Source organism: Eleutherodactylus coqui, chromosome 5 (genome assembly GCF_035609145.1).
Source record: "Eleutherodactylus coqui strain aEleCoq1 chromosome 5, aEleCoq1.hap1, whole genome shotgun sequence".
NCBI lineage: Eukaryota > Metazoa > Chordata > Amphibia > Anura > Eleutherodactylidae > Eleutherodactylus > Eleutherodactylus coqui.
The window spans coordinates 191,290,240-191,310,034 of NC_089841.1; positions in this window are offsets into that span (position 1 = coordinate 191,290,240).

Below are 19,795 nucleotides of genomic sequence, written 5' to 3' on the forward strand. Positions count from 1 at the left end.
ACGGCATGGTTGCCCTGGTCTAAGCAAACTCAGAGCATGCTCTGATTGTAATGATGAATATGCCAATGCTGTTGCTGGAGTGTGCTGGAAAGGGCCGTGACCACTAATAGCTATGTGTGATCCCAGACAAGGCAGTGCCCTGAGACTGTGATTGGCTGAAGGCACGTGTGTTTCTGGAGGTGGGGATTTAAAGCCCTTCGTAGAGAAAGCAATGCTCTGCCGGGGACCAGGAGGGAGCGACAGCCTGCAGGAGCACCGCAGAACGCCAGGAGAAGTGAGTAATGATTTTTATTGTAACACATTTCTGGATGAATTGCAGGGAAGGGTTTATATATTTAAGCCCTTCCCGACAATTCATCCCGCGATCGCCGGCAGCCCATTGCTTTCAATGGAGTCGGCTGTATTGCTGGCTCCATTGAATTCGATGGGCTAACATCGTTCTTCTCTGCCACAGCTGTTACAGCTGTGGCAGAGAAGAATGATTTGTCTTCTATATGTTCTCAATGGGGTCAGCGCTGCTGCCGCCGGCCCCATTGAGCGCATACAGAGAAGAGAACAGAAATCGCCGATCGCACATAGGTGCGATCTGCGATTTCTATGGCCTAAGAAGGACCGTTGGGGTTCTTGAAGCCTAAAATACTCCTAACGCTCTCCCTATAGCAGCTCCGGCACCAACAGCACTTTCCCTGAACTATGTCTGAATGCATCTGAGGCGAGCCGCGGGAGGGGCAGATTTTAATACTCGGGTGACACCTAATCTCGACAGCCACTCACTGCAGGGGGGTGGTATAGGGCTTGAACGTCGCAGGGGGAAGTTGTAATGCCTTCCCTGTCTTTCTATTGGCCAGAAAAGCGCGCAAATTTCTCAGGGAAGAAAATTAAAGTAACCCGAACACCGCGTGGTACTCGTTACGAGTAACGAGCATCTCGAACACCCTAATACTCGAACGAGTATCAAGCTCGGATGACTATGCTCGCTCATCTCTAATCTTTACGCACACAGCAGTGTAACATATTAGTGTTATGAACTAGGCAGTATTGTGCGCATATTGGCCTATTTTACTGTAGCTTTCGCACTTGCAGGGCATGTTCATTTGTGCCCGGCAGAAAAACAAGCCCTGATATAACTGGCTATTTAGCCTAATGAGTTCCAGATGTGCTCTTTTTCTAGTGGAATTGCACAATTTTTCATGCATCCCCATGCATATTGTGAGTGCATTTGAGCACCCCCTTAGACTTCTATGGGGCCCTTTGCTGCACTAATATGCAGAAAAATAGAGCATGTGCTATTTTATTGCGCGCTTGCAAAATCGGGAAATTTGTGGCGACCGAATGACATTAATGGGTTCTATTCTCTGCACATCGCATATGTACATTTTATGCAAGAAAAAAACACAAATACACCTGTGAGAAGGAGTCCTAAAACCATGTTTTCATTAACCCTTCAAAGACTAGAGGTTTTGTTTCTTCATCCTCGGTTGTCAAGAGCCATAACCTTTTTTAATGCTTCATCAGTATAGCTGATGGAGGGCTTCTATTTTGTGACATGAGTTGTATTTTTTTTATCACCATATTTAATGTACAATAAATTGTATTGAAAAAAGTTTTTAATTTTTTAAATTAAGAGGCAATGGGCAAAAACACAAATGGCATTGCTTTTTGGGTTTAGTTTTTTTTTTTTGCGGCATTTATTTTCCATTGATGGAGCTGCATGAGAGCTTGTTTTTCACAGGGTGATCTGGAGTTACTCGGTCTTCTAAGGAGATGCGGTACCAAAAATATCTCCATAATTCTGATGATATTTTAATAGTTTGAACTTTTACAGACGGCAATACCATTTATAATTCTTTTCTTTTACATGAGAAATGGGAAGATGTTTAGTTTTCATTTTTTTTTTACTATTTAAAAAAATGTTAGATTATTTGTAGGACTTTTCCAGTACCCATAGAGGATTTAAAGATGTGATTATTTGATCACTTGTACTAATAATTCAAATTGCTCTACATTATATTTTCAGCCCAGGGGACTTTACATGGCCCCAGGCAGCCATGATTCATTAATGGCCAACTGCAATCCTTTCACTAAGGGTTTATTCACATGAGCGTATATCAGCCAACGTTTTCATATTTGGCCGATATACGCTACCATCTGATGCATTGGATTCCAATGCATCAGATCCCATGGGCGGATTCACATAGCATAAAAGCGCCCAGCCGACGAATATTTATCTTCCTGGCCGGGATACGGCTGCTGCCATAGACTCCTATTGGAGCCAATGACAGTGGCTGGAAAAGGAAGGTGGGAGGGAGCTTAGCAGCGTGATTGCTAAACTCCCTCCCCTTCTCTTCTCCGCTGCCTGCTGCTGTTTACAATGGGAGGAGGCAGAGAGGGGTGAGAGCTCAGCACACTAGCTCCCGCCCCATCCCCTTGCAGAGAGCAGGCAAGGGGGAGACAGCTTAGCAAAATAGCCAGCACCCGCATAGTATGGAGCAAGATCGCCGCGTGATCTTTTCATTCATACCCCGATGCTACAGGACAGAACTAGACTTCTTAAAGCGTTAAGGGGTTAGAATAACTATAAACTATCTTAGAAAAGAAATACAATTAATTTCTGCCACCATAATTTATTTTTATTTTCTTGTCAACATAGTTGTGTGAGGCCTTATTTTTTTGGGACGTCCTGTAGTTTTTTTTTGGTACTATTTTGGAGTACATATGACTTTTTGATCACTTTTTATTACACTTTTTGTTGGAGACAGGATGACCAAAAATCACAATTCTGATGTTATTTTTTTTTCCTTTTTGACGATGTTCACCATTCAGGATAAGGCCTTAGTCAGACGGGCGTTTTTTCCGGCGATTTTATAAAACCATTGCTTTGCAATGGTATCGGACACATGAGCGCTTTTTATGCACTCGTCCGATAAATTATAGAACAGAAATCGCAGATCGCACCTATCTGCGATTCCTGTTCTCTTCTCTATATGCGCTCAATGGGGCCGGCGGCAGCAGTGCCGACCCCATTGAGAACATATACTAGACAAATCATTCTTCTCTGCCACAGCTGTAACAGCTGTGGCAGAGAAGAACGATGTTTGCCCATTGAATTCAATGGAGCCGGCAATACAGCAGGTTCCACTGAAAGCAATGGGCTGCCGGTGTGCGCGGGATGAATTGTCGGGAAGGGCTTAAATATATAAGCCTTTCCCTGCAATTCATCCAGAAATGTGTTAAAATAAAAAAAAATTGTATTGTATTGTGAATGACAGCTGAGAGCTGCCCCTGATTGACCCTGCGCTGAGCCAATCAGAGGCAGCACTCACTCACCCATTCATGAATTCATAAATGGGTGTGAGTGAGAGCTGCCTCTGATTGGTCAGGCTGTGACCAATCAGAGACAGCTCATTCAGCAGGCGGGGATTTTAAATCCATGGCTGCTGAATACTACAGAGAGCAGTTCAGGAGAACTGCCGCCGGCCGCGGCTGAACTTCAGGAGAACTGCCGCCGGCCGCGGCTGAACTCCGTCTGCCGGGAAAAGGTGAGTATATATATATTTTTTTATTTTTACACATTTCTGGATGAATTGCAGGGAAGGGCTTATATATTTAAGCCCTTCCCGAAAATTCATCCCGGGCTCGCCCGCAGCGCATTGCTTTCAATGGAGCCAGCTGTATTGCCAGCTCCATTGAATTCAATGCGCTGGACAGCTCCAGCCCATTTCTATTGAAACGCGGCTAGGGGCAGTTTTTTCGGGTGATTTTTCAGCCCCGGTCACGCGATTTGCGGATGCGCATCCGTCATGCGATCCGCAAATCACGGGAAAAAACGCCTGTGTGACTAAGGCCTAAGATGGTAATTTGAAAGATTGGACTTTTATGGACAAAGAGATAGCAAATGTGTTTGGGATTTTTACTTAGATTTTTTTTTACAAGTATGGCAAAGTGTTTTTTTTTAAGTTTTATTACCTTTTATTTTTCTTTTTATAATTGAAACTGAAATTTTCTTTTTTTTCTTCTAATCGTTTGATTGCTCCTGCAGCATGATGTAATACTACCGTGTTATATGATACCATGATCTGACAGGCAATGTACAATGTCAGTCGTGGGGCCATTCAGAAGGCCCCCAGCTGCCGTGGCAACCTAATGGCACTCCATGATCTCATCGCGGGGAGCCGGGATTCTCCCAAATTCTAATCTGGGCATTTATATGTTGCTGTCAGAATTGACTACAGAATTTAAAGGGTTAAGAGTTACATTCAGTTGCGGTCCTGATCAAACCTGTTGTGGGTGAGTGTTGGCTGAAAGAAATAGCCAGCATCCACATTATATGGAGCTGCACTGATGCCTAATCCTCCTCCATACAAATCCCAAAGCTGCATGATGTAAATCTACATCCTGGAGCATTAAGGGGTTAAGAAACTGTTGCAGCCTCGTCCTTGAAATACAATGAATGGAATTACCTGTCCCTGCCAATGCTTTATAAGTTAAATAAAAGTCACTAGATGACAGCAGATCGTGGAAACTGTTGTTTACTGCAATGACTTATTTGTCAGACGACCTCTTCTATCCATGACAGTCACGCACAAATGTTGTATTATATAGACTTTGTTCTTACTCAGTGCTAAAGTATAAAGCAATGTTTACCTTAACCCATTAATGGCCAACAGTTTTAGTTTTTTCATCCCTGCTTTTCAAGTGCTATACTTTTTTTGTTCCTCGACATAGCTGATTTAGGGATTGTATTTATTGGGATGAATATCATTTTTTACTAATACTATTTAAAGTATCATATAATTTATTAAAAACATTTTAAAGTTTTTAAGTAGGAATTAAAAGACCCTACAATTGTGGCACTACTATTTGGGCTTTGTTTTTATGGCATTTACATTGCAGCTAAAAACACATTAACGTCATTGTGTGGGTCAGTACTAATGTGGTGATACCAAATTTATATAGTTTTTATCTTTTGTTAATTAAAAAAAATACATTTATAAAAAAAAAAAAGGTTAAATGGATTTTTCTGCCATATTCTGAACCATAACATTTTTATTCGTTGTTCGATGCAACTGTGTAAAACCTTCTGCAGGTATTCAGTTTTGCTAGGCGGTGTTTTGCCCACAAAACTCAATATATTAATAGTTTGGACTTTTATGGCGATACCAAGTATATTTCTTATATTACTTTTCTATATGAAAATGGGAAAGTGGTTTTTTTAATGAAATTTAATTCTGAAAAAAATTTCAAACTGTTATTTAATGTATTTTTACGACTATATTTTAGTTGTAACATGCAAACATGCAATCACTTGTATAATATACTGCAATACTTCAGTATTACATTTTCAGCCCTGGGTCATTCACAGGGCCCTAGAATGCCATGACATACAAAGAGCCAATTGCAATCTTTTCGCTAGGACTTGGTCTACTATTTGAACCCAACAGCAACCCATGATTGTTTGATGGTCGGCATATGGGGCCAGCTCCATCTGGCTGCTTAGTTGTCACAATTCACATTGACCACATCATCCAAATGGTTGAATGGCCACAATTAGAGATAAAACAAATTTCATTTCTTCATCTTTTTGTTGTGCAAAAGTAGTATAACATCAGTGTGAACCTCAATTGTTTATTGCCATAATCACATTGAGTCTGAGATTACATCATGCTGAATGTCAAACAGTTAGGCCTGAAAAATAAACTGACAGAATTTCTGTCTAGCCACCTCCCAGACACTCTTGATAAAATTAGTAGTTTCATTCCATTTGCACAAAATGCATATGTAAATGTATGCAGATGACATCACATTCATATAGAGAGCAGACACTAAGAAATGTCCACTGATCAGCATCAGTACACACAGATCCTGAGCTGAGATTCTCTAGAACTCCTCCGACCAGACATGAAGACTCTCCTGTGGTTACTCAGTGCTCTACTGTCACTACAATGTGGGCATCACTTAATAAAAGTCTTGTTAGTATGATATCTTTCTGACATTTTGAGATTTAATATTCATTGTTTTTATTCTTGAAGGTGTCGCTGCACAGATCTCACTAGTGGTGTCTGGTCCTGGGACTGTAAAACTTACAGAGACTCTGGAGATGACCTGTAAAGTGAGCGGTGCCTCCCTCACTGACAGCACTAACATGTATTGTGTGGACTGGTTCAGACAACCTACTGGGAAAGGCCTGGAGCCGTTGGGGAGAATATGTTATAATAATGCCATAGCTTATGGCCCGTCTGTTCAGGGACGTTTAACTATAACAAGAGACACAAATAAAGGAGAAGTTTATGCAAAACTCACTGGAGTGAAACCTGATGAATCCGGGACATATTATTGTGCTAGAGAGCAACACAGTGTAACAGATGGACTGAGGACATGTACATAAACTGGTTACTGAATGTGGTGGTATCAGCATGTTGGGAAACTTATCCACTGTATTACCTCCTGTTCTTAGATCGTTGCTCAATTAAAACATGAGCAGAACATATGACAGGATAATAGATAATGAAAAATAATGCTTTATCTATGACAGAACAAGAAGTAATAGTTTGCTGGTTTATTTACATCGTTCAGTTTATGCAGCTGTGAAGGAAGTAGATATCTATTTATTTTCCTACGTACCTTTTATATTAATTTTTTAATATAAAGTTTAGTAGCTTAAGGGTGCGTTCACACGAACGTATATCGGCTCGGTTTTCACGCCGATAAAGCAGTCAGAACCTGCGCCCAGTCTATTTTGAAAAAGCTCTGTTCTTTTTAGAACGATAGAGGTAAAATCATACGTTGTGATAAGCTCCGCCCCCTGGCGTGTTGGCACTTTGCGATAAATAAGTGGGTTTTGGGTTGCAGTTTGGGCATTCGGTCTCTAAAAGGTTCGCCATCACTGGCCAAACTAATAAGAAGAAGCCTCACAAGTGTAAAGAGAATGCCTGATTGGATATAGTAAAAACAACAGGTAGCATCGTCCAGGGGGATATACGGCAGTTCTAGCCAAAGATAGACTGGAACCCACCTTGGAACTGAAGGAAAACTTCTCTCTAACTCTGGGTGTTGTGATGAACAATAAGGCTTCCATCCGGATTACTAAACACATATAATAAACACTTAGGTTACATTCACACGGGTGAGTGTGTTATTGGGCAGTGAAACCCGGCCTAATACTGTGTTTTACCCGTTTCAAATAAATCCTGAAAATTGTGATCCTCTGGCGGTTGTTTCATGTGCATCAGGGGACCCTAAGAGCCACACCTGCAGCCTATTTCTCTTCCTATAGTTTCCCTATTGGCTGTGCTGGCATGGCAACCTAAATACAGATAGTCCCCTACTTGCGAACAGGTTCCGTTGCAGGAGACTGTTCGCACATACATTTGTTCGTATGTCTGAACAAATGCCTGCATGGTGCAGGATCGCGGGTGGATCCCGCTCCATACAACGTTGGGTGCAGGCTATTCTTACAGCCGGCACCCAGCGACACCAGTTCCGACACCACAACACTCGTCGGAACTGTTAACGCTTTAAATACCGCTGTCTCGTCGAAATTGGTGCCGCTGGGTGCCGTCTGTAAGAATAGCCTGCACCCGACATTCAGGGGCCCTGTACAGTGTCCCGCGATAAGATCACAAAACGCTGTGTGGTTGCTAGGCAGCTGGCGCAGCATGGCTTGATAGACGCTCTGCGTAGGCAGCCCTGGGGCTTCATAGAAGCCTGTCCAGTCTCTGCACAGTATGATGTTCTTAGCTTGCGAAGTTCGTAGCTTGAATGTTCGCAAGCCAGGGACTATCTGTACTCACCATAGCCATCCAGCATGTTATGCCCCAGCAATTACTGAGGAAGAGGTTTTTCCTCGAAACGTGTTTATTCTAATTGATTTAGTTCTCATAAAATTAAATCTTCATGTCCTACTATCATCACCATTTTTTTGAGTCATTGCATAGGTACACGTCTGGCCAGCAGCACCTCCTACTTACACGTGTTTCACTATTCATCAACGAACTTTATGCATCCACCCACGGATTAGGTCCATCACTTTCTTTTCACCACTTCTGCTATTCGACCTGCAATCACATGACTACCGGGTACCCCTTGGCACAGCAGCGTCTTAGCAGACCCTGATCGGCTCTGTGAGTGACTATTGTCACCACACAGCTAGATGTTTTCCCCGTATAACTGGCGCTCCTATGAATGCCCTAGCTACAGTGGAAAGGTTTGATATTAAAAAAAAGGCAATGTGAATGACCTCCAAAGGTCTTATATGACATCAAGGAGGACATAAATGTTAAAAAAAATTGTTACAAAAATAAGTTTAAAAAAATGACAAAATAAAATTTAAAAAGCATACTGTGTTAACCTGAGAGTTACTCGCTCTCTGGAATCGCCATCTTCTCCATTCAAGATGATTGGCACCACACGCATAAAGGCTTAGGAACACAGCTGACAGTCACTGCTGGTGTTCGTGGTGACTTCCGGTTAGATGACGGCAGCGGCAGGGGATTCCTTCATCCCTACGGGAAGTCCCCTCATCACTAAACACTTTGACAGCAGTGGCAGGGGATTCCATTATCCCTACATGGGATTCCTGATGTTGGCAGAGTATCACTATGTTCTCTCTTTGAAAACCATGGGGGACATCACAGAAAAGAAAGGAGATGCTGCATTTTTTTTCTCGCAACATTGCAGGAGTGAAAACATCACAAATGAGAATGAAGCCATTGAAAATCATTGGTTTCATAATCACGCGTTTTCACTCACCCTCACATTGCATAAAAGTTGCACAATTTTTTCGCCAGCATCAAGGTGCCCTTTAAGACATACTGCAAACTACTGTCTGTGAGATTGTGACCCATGCGCGGTGTCACATGTAGGAATTCCACCAACCTAAAAGTGTGAGGAACAGATGACAATAAAGTTCCCATTGTTAGTGAAGCTTATCACCTGAGGATGTTGTCTTGTTCTATCCGTCCCATCACTTCTCCCCTCCATGTGCCATAACTTATGGGTGGAAGATCCTGTGACCGAGACCTGCCCGGAACCACTGGTGGATGTACCTCATACTTGAGGTGAGCCACCATTCTGACTTCTGCCACCTATATCACCCCCTCACTGCCGACCCATTTCTGTACCATCCTTCACGAATATATCCTAACAGAACCTTCAATCAACAATTGCTGTATTCCACTCAACCCACCTTGGAACTATGGAAAACTTCTCTCTGACTCTGGGTGTTGTGATGAACAACCAGGGCTTCCACCCGGATTACTAACTACATATTATGAACACTAAGTATAATATTGTATTGTTTTTCCATATGTAGTTGATATTCTATTGGTATACGATGTCTATCTTTTGATTACATATTTTAGCATTTTGTATGTTTTCACTTCAAGTAAATTCTATTAATTGCTCTCTCTCTCACAGGGATTTTTTACAGAACACTAGTGGTGTATTACCCACAAGAAAGCATGCAGCAAGTTTGCAATGAATTGTGTACTTGCTGCATACCGACAATCTGCATACACTAATCTTTTTTTGCGTGTGCATTTCACATGCTGTGAGAGGCACAATTGTAAGTCAATGTAAAGATTAATATCATGTATTACGCATGCAAAACTTGTGCTTGTAACACATGGTAGCATACGCTCCTATGAGAGAGAGCCCTAATGTTTAGCTTTGGTGTGTGAACCAATTTATTTTCTCAACATTGTATCCGCTATACAACAGACATCGGAGGCTTCCCATTTATCCTTCCTATTAGCAAAGATGTTAAAGGATTGTCTCATCACAACCAACTTCTTCAGTATGAAAGGTGCCAAAGCCACCATCAAAATCAGCTGTATGCCAAGGATCTTTGAAACTCCTAGATTAAAGAGGTCTGCTGCAGCAGAAATGTAGAATAACACACGATCATTCTGATAAATGACCATCCACGTAATATTTGGACAGCTTAATCAGAGTGAGACCCTTCTCTAGGATGTTTTTAGGGTTGTGATTTTTTAATTTTCTTCAAAATATTAATTTTCCTGATGTTGCATTTCATGAACTTTTGCCTATATGTTAGTTTTCCAGTGTTATTTTCTTTTGGTCATGTTAAAACCTCCCTCACCCAATATCATTTCATTTTTGTCATATACGGCAAATAACAACAAAGATTAGGAGTTTATAAGTTGTAAAACATAATAAAGAAAAGAAGCCTATCCACTAGGAAAGGATTAATACAAGCTTGAACACAAGAATTTCTGTCAGCAAGGTTACTAGGTCATGAGCAAAGTTTAAATAATCAGTCACAGGGGATGGATAAGTGCTGGATAGTGATGCTCTAAATTCAGTTTAATATTTAAAATGAATGACAGTGGCAGAAAAGTCCTTATACTTTTAGAACATATTTACTGAAAATAACTAAATCTAAAAATATAACCTTTATTAGAATAACATTTAAATCAACAGGGCATCTGCATATATAAGCAGTATTATATGAAGATAAATATCACTATTTATTTCCAGTTATAATAACACACCAGAGAGATCACTCTATTGTGCCACTACATAAACCAATCTTGGTTATCAGTCTTTCATACTGACAATAGATGACCTAGTGGCACTACTATAAGGACGATGTCTCCCTGTCCCTGCTCACAACACAGGGCTAGTCTCTAAACTGTGTTAAATGAATCTAAACACAAATCTCTCTATATGATCCTTACTAGTCCGCTCTCAGGCTGATCTGGAGTTGTCTCCCCATGTGAACAATGCTTTTATTGTACTCCTACTATCTCATTGAAATATAAGAGACAAGACATAGGGGGAGATGGAGGGTAATATATGGGGTATTTTTCATCAAGTTAATGATTTATTTTGTGTGGGTCGATGTTTGTGGTTCACTAAATATATTTCACTTCTATACCACCACAAATTGAAATATGTGTACTGCTGTTTTAAGTGCCACGCTTATGGTCACTATACTTTCCTCTAATGATACTTCAATGATTTGACAAGGCCGACGTATGATACAAAACGCCACCCCATCCACCAATCAATGTCAATACCAATATGGGATTTCAGACTCCTCTCTATATTGAGGCTCATATACATGCCCCACAGATGGTGAATATTAGAACACCAGGAGTTTATGGACCCCAAACACTATTGAGGGATTGTACCTGCAGGTGCGCACTAGGACTAAACATATGTCCCTATTAATAGCCACACAGGGCCAGTAGCGCGCCACTACATTATATCTTATTCTCATCGTATTGTGCAGTACACTTAGAATGGTTGTTAAATTGAGACATATATGCTTAAAATGGTAATCAGCAGATAGCCAGATACATAGCAGGTGGAATACCAGGTCCCCTATCCAGTACTGATTCATATCACCTCTGCAGAGGCAATATGCATATAGTCCGTTCCACCCTAGCCTATGATTTCAGGCTAATCCCTCAGGCATTCCATCTGCCTTCCCTGTCTCGGTCTAATTTATTTCTATTATTCAATCTTTCTAAGTCAGCCGATCTATATACTTACTTATAGATGTCTAGGACTAACTAAAGCTGCTCTCTATCAATATGTTTCCTCCGTCCGATAAGTCTGGACTGATTCATCAGGATAGAGCTATTATGCGAGATGTAGCCCTTATGGCTCAGAAATAGAAATGGTAGGTAAAAGGAATGCCAAGGCTTATATATGAAAAACCCTGCCTACCCTGCAGAGGGGCCCATCCTACTAGCTCCAATCAGCTAATTGGCAGCCACCACCATCTCCGTCCGTATCATCGTGATGGTACAGAAATCCCACGCTTGCGCACTAAAGCGATACCCTGGCAGCGGACAGACGCCATCTCCGAGCAACCTGACGTCACCTGGACGCCGTCGTACCGCCGCCATGTAAGCGAAAGAGCACACTGGCAGGAGCACTGAGTGTAAACACATCAAGCCTGCACTAACGGATCTCCCCGGCGATGGCAGTCAATCATATATGGTCAGATAGTATCCCACAATATTTTATGATGATATTCCTCACTTCTCTGGAGCAATCGTCAAACGTACCGACTATGCGTATGTTCCTATCCTCCTCTTGTCTGGCCTTATTCACCAAATATTCTTCACGCCTACATTTATCTACAGATTCCCCAGCTTCTCTTATGATGTCTCTTGGATATCCTCTCCTTTTAAATCTCCCGGATATCTCCAACACAGTCTAGAGCAGGTACAGGTGTGGCAGCAGAACAAAACTGCACTCATCATTCTCATTGATTAGCTATGATTGGTCAGCGGATGTCATACTGTCAGAGCAGCATGCCTGGGCTGGAGAAGTGTTTTTTGGGTTAATAAGAGTGTTTGTGGAGCAGTGTAGTAGTGAAGGGGGGGGGGGGGGGATTGTGATGAGCCCACTACAACTACAACTATGAGCTGCACCCCTCATCAGAGCTGTAGACTGAACAAAGGTCCTGGCAAGCATGACTGGGACTGTTAAGACAGCACTACCATACTGATGTTGCACTGTTGTGCATTTTTGATACATTAGGCTACCCTCACATCTGCGGCTGAGATTGCTACGTCCGGAGAATTCGCTGACCAAACAGGTCCGTCTTATGATGGAAACGAACAGCACAGCATACACACCATTGACAACAATGGGGTTTGCTTGGATCCTGCTTCTCTTGCCCGGCATATTAATGGAAGAATAAGTGCTGCATGCAGTGCTTTTTTCTGGTATTTTGTGCCAGATCCGCCCTAGAATCTCTGACTGGAGGTCCCAACGCAGATGTGAAGGCAGCCTTAACCTCTCCCCTCTTACATGTACTGTGTGCATAGGACAGAACAAGTCAAAGGATCACATCTAACATAAGTAAACATGTGCTGCACAACGCAGTGCCCACCCTGTTTACATCTACTGTAATGCCTGTTGTAATGTTCACAGTGGACACTAGGTGTCACTGTTAGGACACACAGTAAGAAATAAAACTTATTGCACAATTCTTTTGCTGAGCTGCCTTGGCTGACCAGGTGTGGATTTGTCATCATGTTCTGAGCATGGCTGCTAAGTTCTACATGTTCACCATTGCATAGAAAATCTCTAGAGTGCATACACAGGCCATTTTTCATCACTGGGTCTGGAGATGTTTGATACAATGATGAACAGGCACAGCATGGTTGCCACGGTCTGAGTAAACTCGGAGCATGCTCTGATTGTAATGATGAATATGCCAATGCTGTTGCTGGAGTGTGCTGGAAAGGGCCGTGACCACTAATAGCTACGTGTGATCCCAGACAAGGCAGTGCCCTGAGACAGACTGGAGGGCAGAGAAGGAGAAAGCAGCATCCATAGAATTGGGTGAGCAAAGCAATGGAGCGTTATTAAGGTCCTCATTGCCAGACCGCTGCAATTTACAATATGATGAATGAAATTATATATCCACAACTGATGCACCGCAGAAGTTAATTAAAAACACCAGATGACACTGATGGTAGAAACTACAGAAAAAACAATGACAGGCCTGACAAAAGAAGGGCCCGAAGAGCTCTGTGAATTTACTTCTATGGGACCCTGAAATGTCTGATGCAATCACTTATTTGTGAGAGGTCGCCTTCTATCTATAATAATCATGTACAAATGTTGTGTCATCACTTGCTGGACTTTGCACTTATACTTTAATACTGAGTAAGGGCAGCTTTATATGGCCATATATATCTTTACGCACGCAGCAGTGTAACATATTAGTGTTATGAATGAGGCAGTATTGTGCGCATATTGGCCTATTTTACTGTAGCTTTTGCACTTGCAGGGCATGTTCATTTGCGCCTGGCAGAAAAAAATGCCCTTGTACAGTATAACTGGCTATTTAGCCTAATGAGTTCCAGATGTGCTCTTTTTCCAGAGGAATTGCACAATTTTTCATGCATCCCCATGCATATTGTTTGTGCATTTGCGCACCCAATTAGACTTCTATGGGGCCCTTTGTTGCACTAATGTGCAGAAAAATAGAGCGTGTGTTATTTTATGGCTCGCTTGCAAAATCAGGAAATTTGTAACAACCCATTGACATTAATGGTTTCTATTTTCTGCACATTGCACATGTACATTTTATGCAAGAAAAAACACAAATACACCTGTGAGAAAAAGTCCTAAAACCATGTTTTCCTTAACCCTTCAAAGACTAGAGGTTTTGTTTCTTCATCCTCGGTTGTCAAGAACCATAACCTTTTTTATTGCTTCATCAACATAGCTGATTGAGGGCTTCTATTTTGTGATTTTATGAGTTGTATTTTTTAATAAGGGCTCAGTCACATGGGTGTTTTGACGCACAAATTTTAAACGCATCAGTTAAGCGTTTAAAAATAGGCATGACTGAAGTGGGCGTCACGGAAAAAAAAATGCTGCTTGCAGCATTTATTCGCTCAAAAAGAGCACTGTCTGCTTTTCCCTGCTATGGCTGTGACATCTGCAGCAGGGGATTCCTTGGATGTGAAACCCCCGGATGCTTTCCCATACAGGGGTTCCATCTGTGCTCAATGGGGTCAGCGGCAGCTGTGGTGGCTCCATTGACATACAGAGAACATCGTCATCCTCTGCTACAGCTGTGACAGCTGTAGGAGAGCATTTCTTCAGCTCTCCGGGGAGTCCCATTGTCACTGGACACTGTTACAGCATTGTCACCATGTCAAGTCAAAATAGGACTCCCTGCAGAGCTGAAGAAATCCTCTGCCACAGCTGTCACAGCTGTGGCAGAGGAGAGCGATGTTCTCCCATTGAATTCAATAGAGTCGGCAATACAGCTGGCTCCATGAAAAGCAATGGCCTGCTGGCAAGCGCTGCAGCGATTTTCAGGGAAGGGCTTAAAATATAAGTCCTTCCCTGAAAATCAATCCAAAAATGTGTAGAAAAAAAAATGTATACTCACCTCTCTGCAGGTGCTGGGATTCAGCCACGCCCAGCCGGCTTTTCTCCTGCACTGCTTTATGGATTTTTCAGCAGGCAGGGATTTAAAATCTAAAATGAATGGGTGAGTGCTGCCTCTGATTGGCTGAGCACTGTGACCAATCAGAGGCGGCTCTCAGATATTGAATCACAGCTGAGAGCTGCCTCTGATTGGTCCCTGCGCTCAGCCAATCAGAAGCAGCACTCACCAATTCATGAATTTATCACACTGAGACTGTCTTTTTCGGGGAAACAGGGTAATACATGACCTGATTATAACAAAGTTGTCTGCTGCAACCTTACCATCATCCATCTTATCTAAAATAACCACCAACAACCTCTTTTGGATTAATTTGGCCACGGTAGCCAATTTTATTAAAAACATAACAATAAACATTGAAATTTGCAACCCCAATAGGAAAATTATTTTAGGAGAGTTCCTTGGAGCCCTGAGAAAAACTGTCTGTCACCTCACCAACCACGGAAATAGGTGTAACCGCCTCCTTTTTCCTTCCAACTGACTTGGGAGACTCTATTTCCCAAACCACGCCTCCTGTTGCAAATCACCTGACTCAGGAGACTCACCAACTAGCATCTAGTAGCCTACCTCCCGACATCGAGGCCAGCTTGCCATACCCAGGCTAGCCACACCAAACATCTTTGCAGGGCACCTCCCTGTCAAAGACAAGAGGGGACAGACAGACGTACTAATTAATCACAAATGGGGGAATGTAGCTATCCAGCACCTGCCTCCCCCACCCCACATTGAAACACCCCACCCCCTGACTTAGCTCCCCTTTAAAGTAACTGAGGTCACATGTACGACCTATACTACCCCGACTGCCATCTAGCAATCTTCATAACTGACTCGCCCTCAACCCCTGAACCGATGCCTCCATAGCTGCTCTAACCCTAAAAGAGTGTGTCCCAAACTGTGAACTATTCAAGCCCAATTTTTTTAGCGCCTTCTTGAAGACCATCAAAAACTGAAACCTGGATAAAAATTGCTCATTCTCAGGCTTCAATAATGGCCCTGTGCTCCTCTTCACCACCATTTTATACTGTTCCCGTGTATCTAAAGGGCACATCACCGCCCCCTGAACCTCCCCTAAGCGAACTATTTGTTCCCACCCGTATGATCTGTTTTTGAGCTGTGGATAAACAACTCCAGCTGCCCGCCAACCTTTCTAACATCATCTGCCTGTAACCGCCCCCCAAACGCTCTTACTAGGTGAAACTAGCTCACCTATCCGTAATGCCCCAAAGAAAACCAAATGGAAAAGCCACCTTGAATAATGCACTCTAGAACAAATTCCCACAAATCTGCTGTAGCATAAATTAATAAAACTCTTTTAAACTTATTTATACTTTTTTTTAGTTCCTATTGGGGACAAGAACTTGTGATGCTTTGATTGCTCCTGCAGTATAATGTAATGCCATAGCCTTAAATCATACTGCGATCGGACAGGAATTTTATCAAGCCACCCCAAGTGAATGGCTTGATAGGCATCTAATTATGATAGCCCTGGGACCACCCAACTTGCAACCTGCAAAATAGCTGGCATTGTATGGAGCAAGATCGCCCCGTGATCTCTTCATTCATACCCCGATGCTGCAGGACGGAACTAGACATCTTATAGCGTTAAGGGATTCAAATAAATATAAACTATCTTTGAAAAGAAATACAATTATTTTCTGCCACCATAATTTATTTTTATTTTCATGTCAACATAGTTGTGCAAGAAATTATTTTTTTGGGGATGTCTTGTACTTTTTTCTTTGGTACTATTTTGGAGTACATATGACTTTTTGATCACTTTTTATTACACTTTTTGTTGGAGACTGAATGACCAAAAAGCACAATGCTGATATTATTTTTTTTTTCCTTTTCTGACGATGTTCACCACTCACGATAAATAATATGTTACTTTGAAAGATTAGACTTCTATGGACAAAGCGATAGCAAATTTGTTTGGGATTTTTAATTAGGTTTTTTTTATTATAAAAATGGCAAAGTATGATGTAGTACTATGCTGTTATATTATACCATGATCTGACAGACAATGTACAATGTCAGTCCTGGGGCGATTCAGAAGGCCCCCAGCTGCCATGGCAACCGAATGGCGCTCCCCAATCTCATCGTGGGGAGCCATTCAGGATTCCCAAATTCTTATTGCGGCATTTAAATGCTGCTATCAGAATTGACTGCGCAATTTAAAGGGTTAAGAATTACGATTAGTGGCGGTGCTGATCGAAGCTGTTGTGGGTGAGTGTTAGCTATGAGAAATAGCCAGCATCCTTATTATATGGAGCGGCACTGATGCCTAATCCTCCTCCATACAAATCCCAAACCTATATGACGTAAATCCTGGAGCATTAAGGGGTTAAGTATCTGTTGCAGCCTGGTCCTTGGAATACAATGAATTACCTGTCCCCTGCCTATGCTCTACAGAATCTAAATAAAAGTCACTAGATGACAGCAAATGGTGGAAAATGTTGAAAAAACAATGACAGGCCTGACAAAGGAGAGGCTCAAATAACTCTGTGTGTTTACTGCAATGACTAATTTATCAGACGACCCCTTCTATCCATGACAGTCATGCACAAATGTTGTATTATTGTTGTTTTGTTGTTCTTATTCAGTGCTAAACTTATGTAATTCTGAAAAAAATTTCAAGAAGTTATTTAATGTATTTTTACAACTATATTTTAGTCATAACATGCAATCACTTGTACAATATACTGCAATACTTCAGTAATACATTTTCAGCTCTGGGTCATTCACAAGGCCCCAGACTGCCATGACATACAAAGAGCCAATTGCAATCTTTTCGCTAGGACTTGGGCCACCATTTGAACCCAACGGCAACCCATGATTTTATGGCCGGGGGAAGTTGGGGCCACCTTCATCTGGCTGCTTAGTTCTCACAATCCACATTGAACACAGCATTCAAATGGTTAAATGGCAACAATTCGAGCTAAAACAAATTGCACTTTTTGTTGTGCAAAAGTAGTATAACATCAGTGTGAACCTCAATTGTTTATTGCCATAATCACATTGAGTCAGAGATTACATCATGTTGAATGTCAAAAAATTAAGACCGAAGAATAAAATGGGAGAACTTCTGTCTAGCCACCTCCCAGTCACTCCTGATAAAATTAGTAGTTTCATTTCATTTGCACAAAATACATATGTAAATGTATGCATATGACATCACATTCATATAGAGAGCAGACTCTAAGAAATGTCCACTGATCAGCATCAGTACACACAGATCCTGAGCTGAGATTTTCTAGATCTCCTCCGACCAGACATGAAGACCCTCCTGTGGTTACTCAGTGCTGTACTGTCACTACAATGTGGGTCTCAATAAAACTATCTCACTATGATATCTTTCTGAAATGTTGAAACTTTAGTATTTACTGTTCTTATGGTTTTTATTCTTGAAGGTGTCGCTGCACAGATCACACTAGTGGTGTCTGTTCCTGGGACTGTGAAACCTACAGAGACTCTGGAGATGACCTGTAAAGTGAGCGGTGCCTCCCTCACTGACAGCACTAACATGTATTGTGTGCACTGGGTCAGACAACCTGATGGGAAAGGCCTGGAGTGGTTGGCGGGAATATGTTATGAGAATAGCAAATATTATGGCCAGTCTGTTCAGGGACGTTTAACTCTAACAAGAGATACAAATAAAGGAGAAGTTTATGTAAAACTCACTGGAGCGAAACCTGAAGAATCCGGGACATATTATTGTGCTAGATACACACACAGTGTAACAGATGGACTGAGGACATGTACAGAAACTGATTTACTGAGTGTGGTATCAGCAGGTTGGAAAACGTGTCTCCCGTATTGCCTCCTGCTCTCAGATCCGTACTCAATTAAAACATGAGCAGAACATATGACAGGATATTAGATAATGAAAAATAATATTTTGCTTTGACAGAACAACAAGTAATAGTTTGTCGGTTTATTTTCATCGTTCAGTTTATGCAGCTGTGAAGGAAGCAGATACATATTAATTTTCTTATATACCTTTACATAAATTTTTTAGTATAAATTTTGTAGCCTAAAACAGATATTAGAAACCACAGGGGTTGGCTGGTGCTGAGATCTCTCTGAAGAATCTGCCTGGAGATGTGATGTCACAGTGAGTGATCAGGACATGCTGAAAGAGAGATAACAGTTATGTGAGCAGGTGGTGGTGATTGTACTAATGTGCATGAGGAGCGCCCCTGTTCTTATCAGCTGCATCCTGTTATTCTAGTATTATATCAGCTTGCTACTGACTAGGATAAAGCAGAGTCATTGTGTATTACATTTACTGAGAGTGTGACGTGTCTGTGATTCTCCAAGCTCCTACTATATCTCTAATTAGAACACCCCAGACATACCGATAGTGCAGTTTGTGCTAACACAGGCATAAAAATCAAACACCATCAGTCTGTGTACAAAGGCAGTCATTCATCTATGAACCACTGCCTGTTTACTGTGAAGAAGCAGGTAGCTGGAAGAGATCTCTGCCTCCATTCACTGAATCGTTATTCCTTCTGTGTGAAAACAGAGAAGCAATGATATTTTTAAAAATGTTCATAACAAAATAATTCATATGTTTCTGTAAAATGTAAAGATGCTGATTACACCGATAACATTGAATAATAGCTAGCATGTCTCACTTTCAAGTTATGAGCCTTTTCCTTTATTTAAAGGGGTTGTCCCACGCCGAAACAGGTTTTTTTTTTTTAATAGCCCCCCAGTTCGGCGCGAGACAAACGCGATGCAGGGGTAAAAAAAGAAAACCGGATAGTGCTTACCTGAATCCCCGCACTCCGGTGACTTCTTACTTACCTGGTGAAGATGGCCGCCGGGATCTTCACCCTC